The sequence below is a fragment of the Trachypithecus francoisi genome, unplaced genomic scaffold (genome assembly GCF_009764315.1).
Source record: "Trachypithecus francoisi isolate TF-2019V2 unplaced genomic scaffold, Tfra_2.0 Lachesis_group12, whole genome shotgun sequence".
Lineage (NCBI taxonomy): Eukaryota > Metazoa > Chordata > Mammalia > Primates > Cercopithecidae > Trachypithecus > Trachypithecus francoisi.
The window spans coordinates 2,182,524-2,190,368 of NW_022681457.1; positions in this window are offsets into that span (position 1 = coordinate 2,182,524).

Genomic DNA, 7,845 nt, shown 5'->3' on the forward strand with positions numbered 1-7,845 from the left:
AGAGCAGGGCAGAGGGCAGAGGGCAGAGGACAGAGAGACAATGGGATGATCAGCTGCACTGAGGAGCTACATTCTCTGCTGAGAGCTTCAGAGACCTGCAGAGACGCCTAAATGACCTGCCTGCGGAGAGGAGCCACCCCCTCCAGGGACTCATCTCTGCTGAGAGCCGAATACTCAATGGGGTGACCTGCCTACTGAGAGGAGCTACCCACCGTCGGTCTCCTCTGAGCTGTTCTAAGACTAAATAAAGCTCCTCTTCGCCTTCTTCACCCTTTACTTGTCTGCATACCTCATTCTTCCTGGACACAGGACAAGAACTTGGAGAAAGGCACTGCAGCCACAGAGGTTTATGGGAAGAAAATCTACACCCCAAAGATCCCGTAACAGGAGGATCACTTGAGCCCGGGAGGCGGAGGCTACAGTGAGCTGAGATTGCACCACTGCACTCCATCCTGAGTGAGAGCAAGGCCCCATCTCAAAAAAAAAAAACAAAACAAAATAGCCCAAATATTTTATAATGAAGAAAATTTATGACTGGCCGCAGTGGCTCACACTTGTAATCCCAGCACTTTGGGAGGCCAAAGTGGGCAGATCACTTGAAGTCAGGAGTTTGAGACCAGTCTGATCAACATGGTGAAACCCCATCTCTACTAAAAATACAAAAATTAGCTGGGCGTAGTGGTGTGTGCCTGTAATGCCGGCTACTGGGGAGGCCAAGGCATGAGAATCGCTTGAACTCAGGAGGCGGAGGTTGCAATGAGCCAAGATCACACCACTGCACTCCAACCTGGGCAAGTGAAGCTGTGTCTCAAAAAAAAAAAAAAAAAAAAAAAAAAATCGTGACCAGCCTGGCCACCATGGTGAAACCTCATTTCTACTAAAAATACAAAAACTTAGCCCAGCGTCGTGCTGTGCACCTGTAATCCCAGCTACTTGGGAGGGTGAGGCGGGAGAATCACTTGAACCAGGAGGCGAAGGTTGCAGTGAGCCAAGATTGTGCCGCTGCACTCCAGCTTGGACAACAAAGTGAGACTCTGTCTCCAAAAATAAATAAATAAATAAATTAAATTAAATTTATTGAGACCGAGCCTTGCTCCATCGCCCAGGCTGGAGTGCAGTGGTGTAATCACAGCTCACTGTAGCCTCTATCTCCTGGCCTCCAGTGATCCTCCTGCCTCAGCCTCCCAAGTAGCTGCACCTAGCCCTTTGGGGTTTTTTTTTCTGTTAATGTGCTTATCTAATCTTTATTCTGTTTTTTTTTTTTTCTTAATCCCCAATGGGATAGTACGCTTTGTCTAACCTTATATAAATTCCCTGCTTTCCTCTTTGCTAAGGCTGAAAAATGAGCTGGATTTCTGGTTGGGCAAGCCTCTCTCATATTTGTCTTCAAAATTATTTTGCCTTTTCTCAGAGCTTCGTTTTCCTACGTATATTAGTTTTCAAGGACTGCTATAACCAAGTCCCACGCACTGGATTGATTAAACAACAGAAGCTTATTGTCTCACAGTTCTGGAGGCTAGATGTCCAAAACAAGGTATCAGCAGGGTTTGTTCCTTCTGGGGCTGTGAGGGAGAATCTGTTGCTGGCTTCTTCTTTGGCTTGTAGCCACCTTCTCCCTGTGTCTCTTCACTTTGTCTTCTCTCTGTCCATGCCTGTCTGTGTCCAGATTTCTCCTACATTTTTATTTTGAGATGGGATCTCACTCTGTCACCCAAGCTGGAGTTCAGTGGTGTGATCTTGGCTCACTGCAACCTCTGCCTCCCAGGCTCAAGTGATTCTCCTGCCTCAGCCTCCCGAGTAGCTGGGATTACAGGCGCACGCCACCACGCCTGGCTAATTTTTGTATTTTTAGTAGAGATGGGTGTCACCATATTGGCCAGGCTGGTCTCTAACTCCCGACCTCAGGTGATCTGCCCCCCTCGGCCTCCCAAAGTGCTGGGATTACAGGCTTGAGCCACCGCGCCTGGACTTTTTTTTGGGGTGGGGGATGGAGTCTCGCTCTGTCACCCAGGCTGGAGTGCAGTGGCACGATCTCAGCTCACTGCAGCCTCCGCCTCCCGGGTTCAAGCGATTCTCCTGCCTCAGCCTCCTGAGTAGCTGGGACTACAGGCGTGTGCCACCACGCCTGGCTAATTTTTTTGTATTTTTAGTAGAGATGCGGTTTCACCATATTGTCCAGGCTGGCCCCGAACTCCTGACCTCATCATCCGCCTGACCTGGCCTCCCAAGGTGCTGGGATTACAGGTGTGAGCCATCGTACCCGGCTGAGTTCTGTACTTTTAAGCTTTTCTCTTGACATAAAATTCAGACATGAAATGCAGTTTCCATGCAGTGAGACGCACAAACGCCTTTGCTGTGAGTCCCCCGCTTCACACGTGGGAACAGACGTATTTCCCCCGGCAATGAAATACCAAGGACTTCCTGAGGACACCGCGGGTCCAGGCCACGGGGTTTGTGCTTCAGTGGCTGCGAACACCCACACCCCCGGGTATCCAGGAAGGTGCCCGATGTCCTGGTGGCCAGCTCCAGGCATTAGCAGCTTCCTCCCCAGTACCAGCAGTTTCCTTCAGTTACTGAGTGGAGAGTTACTGAGTCAGAGGCTGGGGAGTTGAGGTTCCTTGGCAGATGGCATTCATTTTTACCTCTCCCTCCTGCCCTGTCATCCTCACAGCCCCCCCCACACACACAGACACACACACAGACCTGTTTTCTTATCTACTAAACCTCTCTTTTTATTTAATATGGGACGGAGAAGAACAGTAGAAATAGCTTCTTAAAGCCCCGTACATTGGCCGGGTGTGGTGATGCACACCTGTAGTATCAGATACTCGGGAAGCTGAGGGAGGAGGATCACTGGAGCCCGAGAAGTCGAGGCTGCAGTGAGCTATGATCACACCACTGCACTCCAGCCTGGGAGACAGAGTGAGACCCTAGCTTCTAAAAACAAAACGGAACAAGCAAGAACCCCGGTACCCTTCAGTTATCACTACCCTCCCAATTCCCCTAGGTCCTGGCAACTCGTCATCATTTTCTGTCTCTCTGCACTTTGCCTATTCTGCATGTTTCCTATAATGGATCAATATGTGGCCTTTTGTGTCCGGCGTCCTTCACGTAGCTTAATGTTTTCCAGTTTCATCCATGTCAAGTGTTACAGTAGCTAGTTAGGCACGTTTGGTTTCTCTCTCTTTTTTTAGATGAAGTTCTGCTCTTGTTGCCCAGGCCGGAGTGCAATGGTGCAATCTCAGCTCACTGCAACCTCCACCCCCTGATTCTCCTGCCTCAGCCTCCCAAGTAGCTGGGATTACAGGCATGCGCCACCATGCCCAGCTAATTTTGTATTTTTAGTAGAGACAGGGTTTCTCCATGTTGGCCGAACTCCTGACCTTAGGTGATCCACCTGCCTCGGCCTCCAAAAGTGCTGAGATTACAGGTACAAGCCACTGCACCCAGGTTCTGCTCCCGATTCTTGACCTCTTACATCAGATTTGGCACAAAACCGTCCCATGCCCCACATATTAAATTACTCTATTTATATGAACTGCCCAGGCAAATTCAATAAGACACAAAGTGGAGTAGCGGTTGCTAGGGGCTAGGGGAATTGAGGGGTGATGGCTGAAGGATAAGGTTTCTTTTTGGGGTGATAAAAATATTCTAAAATGGGTTGTGATGATAGTTACCCAACTCTGTGAATATAACAGAAACCACTGAATTGTAATACCATAAATGGGTGAATTGTATGTATCCCAATAAAGCTGTTACCACCATCCCCAAGGTTCTCCAGAGCAAAACATCCTTCCCATAGCGGGCGTCAAATACAGAATAAACCTGAGGTCCTCACTACAGCCAGCAGGCCCTGTGTGATCGGACTTCCCCTCCCATCCCCAGTCCCACTCTGAACCATCTCGAACCCCCTTCTGCTTGCTCTGTTTCAGCCACACTGGCCTTCTTGCAAGTTCTGCCTCAGGGCCTTTGCACTTGCTGTTCCATCGGCTGGAATCCTCTTTCTGGTTAACCCAGCTAGCAGAGTGTGATTTGGGCCCTAACAAAACCAATTCTTTCTTTTCTTTTCTTTCTCTCTCTCTCTCTATCTTTTTTTCTTTTTTTAAATAGAGACAGGTTTCACCATGTTGGCCAGGCTTGTCTTGAACACCTGCGCTCAAGTGATCCGTCCACCTTGGTCTGCCAAAGTGTTGGGATTACAGATGTCAACCACCATGCTCGGCCCCAATTCTTTTCTTTTGAGACTAAAAGAGTCTCACTCTGTCGCCCAGACTGGAGTACAGTGCCACGATCTCAGCTCACTGCAACCCAGCCTCCTGTGTTCAAGTGATTCTTATGCCTCAGCCTCCTGAGTAGCTGGGACTACAGGTGCCCAACACCACACTTGGCTAATTTTTGTGCTTTTAGTAGAGATGGGGTTTCGCCATGTTGGCTAGGCTGGTCTTGAACTCCTGATCTCAAGGGATCCGCCGCCTTGGCCTCCTAAAATGCTGGGATTATAGATTTGAGCCACTGCGCCCAGCCCCCAATTCTTATATAGACACCATATAAGTGTTTCCTCTTCTGGCAGGCAGAATAATAGCACGCCGAATAATAGCACGCCCTAAATGTCCACGTCCTCATCTCTGGAACCTGTGGATGTGTTGTCTTACACAGTAAAAGGGACTTTGCAGTTGTGATTACAGTCAGGGTCTTGATATGGTGAGATGGTCCTAGGTTATCCAGGTGGGACGAACGTAACCACAGGTGTCCTTATGAGTAAAAGCAAGCAGCAGGAAAATCAGTCAGAGCCACAGAGAGAGACCGGAAGATGCTCCGCAGCTGGCTTGGAGGATGGAGGATGGGTTACATGCCAAGAGCTGGAGGTGGCTTCTAGAGGCTGGAAAAGGTAGGGAAGGATTCTCTCCTAGATGTTCCAGACAGCTCTGCTGACAACATGATTTTAGCCCACTGAAACTCATTTCAGATTTCATTGAGAATAATAAAATTGTGTTGTTTTAAGCCACTAAGTTTGTGATAATTTGTTACAGCAAAAATGAAAAACTAACATGCTACTTTACATTTATAAAAAGAGGCCGAGCACGGTGGTTCAGGCTTGCAATCCCAGCACTTTGGGAGGCTGAGGTGGGCAGACCACTTGAGCTCAGGAGTTCGAGACCAGCCTGGCAATATGGTGAAACCCCATCTCCACTAAAAATATAAAAATTAGCTGGGAGTGGTGGTGGGTACCTGTAATCCCAGCTACTCAGGAGGCTGAGGCAGGAGAGTCGCTTGAGCCTGGGAGGTGGAGGTGGCAGTGAGCCGAGATTGTGCCATTGCACTCCAGCCTGGGGGGTGACAGAATGAGACCCTGTCAAGACAGAAAGAAAAGAAAAGAATAAAAGAAAAGAGAAAAGAAAGGCAGGTGGGAAGGGAAGGGGAGGGGAGGGGAGGGGAGGGGAGGGGAGGAAGGAAGGAAGGGAGGGCTAGGTGCGGTGGCTCACGCCTGTAATCCCAGCACTTTGGAAGGCCTAGGCGGGTGGATCATGAGGTCAGGAGATTGAGACCATCCTGGCTAACATGGTGAAAACCCCGCCTCTACTAGAAATACAAACAAAAATTAGCTGGGCGTGGTTGCGGGCGCCTGTAGCCCCAGCCCGCTTGGGAGGCTGAGGCTGGAGAATGGCCTGAACCTGGGAGGCGGAGCTTGCAGTGAGCATGGAACAGAGTGAGAGGAAGGGAGGGAGGGAGGGAAAGAGGATAGAGAGAGAGAGAGAGAGAGAGAGAAAGAGAGAAAGAAACTGTGACAGGGGCCAGGGTGTTCTCAGCTTGCTAAGGGCGCCAGGCATAGGCGTGGCCAGCAGCCCCCACATTCTGCTCTCAGTGGGCATTGGGGGGCCCCTTAACTCCAGAGGGCCCTAGAAACACTCAGGGGTGGCTTCTATCATCACAATGGCCAGAAGGCCACTTCTGGCACTTGGTGAGTGGAAGTCAAAACTCCAGCCACTCCTAGGGCAGCCTCACAATGAGGGATTGTCCTGGTGCAAATGCCAGCAGTGCTGTTGCCTAGAACCACAAATCACGAAGCCCAGTGCCTACTTTCCAACAACCACCAGGGAGAGCGGATAAAAATGAGGGTTCTGGAGCTGCCCGCCTGGCTTCAAAACTGGCTCAAAACAAACCTGGCTTGGCCACTGACTAGCTATAGACCTTGATCAAGTCCTTTTTTTTTGAGATGGAGTCTCGCTGTTGCCCAGGCTGGAGTGCAGTGGCGCAATCTCGGCTCACTGCAACCTTCGCCTCCCAGGTACAAGTGATTCTCCTGCCTCAGCCTCCCAAGTAGCTGGGACTACAGGCGCCCGCCACCATGCCCAGCTAATTTTTGTTTTTTCTTTTTGAGATGGAGTCTCACTCTGTTGCCCTGGCTGGATTGCAGTGGCGCAATCTCAGCTCACTGCAAGCTCCGCCTCCCGGGTTCACACCACTCTCCTGCCTCAGCCTCCAGAGTAGCTGGGACTACAGGTGCCCGCCACCATGCCCAGCTAATTTTTGTTTTTTCTTTTTGAGATGGAGTCTCACTCTGTTGCCCTGGCTGGATTGCAGTGGCGCAATCTCAGCTCACTGCAAGCTCCGCCTCCCGGGTTCACACCACTCTCCTGCCTCAGCCTCCCGAGTAGCTGGGACTACAGGTGCCCGCCACCATGACCAGCTAATTTTTTGTATTTTTAGTAGAGATGGGGTTTCACCATGGTCTCTATCTCCTGACCTCATGATCTGCCTGCCTCAGCCTCCCAAAGTGCTGGGATTACAGGCATGAGCCACAGGGCCCGGCCTAATTTTTATATTTTTAGTAGAGACAGGATTTCACCATGTTGGCCAGGATGGTCTCAATCTCCCGACTTTGTGATCCACCCGCCTCAGCCTCCCAAAGTGCTGGGATTACAGGCGTGAGCCACAGCGCCCAGCCTGGTCGTCTTTTAATTTTCTCGGGCTTGATGATCTCACTTGGAAAATGGAGGTAACAACAGTCCCGTCCTTGGCTGGATGGGATGGCTCATGCTTGTAATCCCAACACTTTGGGAGGCCAAGGCAGGAAGATCGCTTGAGCCAGGAGTTCAAGACTAGCCTGGGCAACAGGGAGAGCCCTTGTCTCAGGACGAGGCAGGCTGATCACCTGAGCTCAGGAGTTCGAGACCAGCCTGGCCAACATGGTGAAACCCTCTCTACTAAAAATACAAAAAATTATCTGGGAATGGTGGCACACGCCTGTAATCTCAGCTACTTGGGAGGCTGAGGCAGGAGAATCACTTGAAACTGGGAGGCGGAGGTTACAGTGAGCCAAGCTAGCACCATTGCACTCCAGCCTGGGCAAAAAGAGTGAAACTCCGTCTCAAAAAAAAAAAAAAAAATTAACCAGGCGTGGTGGTACACATCTGTAGTCCCAGATACTTGGGAGGCTGAGGTGGGAGGATCAACTGCGCCCAGGAGGTCAAGGTTGTAGTGACCCATGGTTCTGCCACTGCACTCCAGCCTGAGCAATAGAGTGAGACCATGTCTCAAAAAAAAAAAAAAAAAAGAAAAGAAAGTCCCATGCTCATAATCTAGTGAGCTTTAAGTAAGGTAAGACATGTCAATGGCTTAGAACAATGCCTGGGAGAAGGTGCCTGCCATTCAGCACTAACTGAGGATTGTTATTTTAGTCACAAGTGCCTGGAATCTAAACCTATCACCCCTTCCAGCCTGGGGGCCCTTGGTGGGCAGGAGCAGGTCTGAAGAGCATCCGGGTGTCTCACCTTGCTCAGCACAATGAGGGGTGTTTGTTGACTGACTGACTGATGGACTGAAGGTAGGGTATCCTGGGTATCT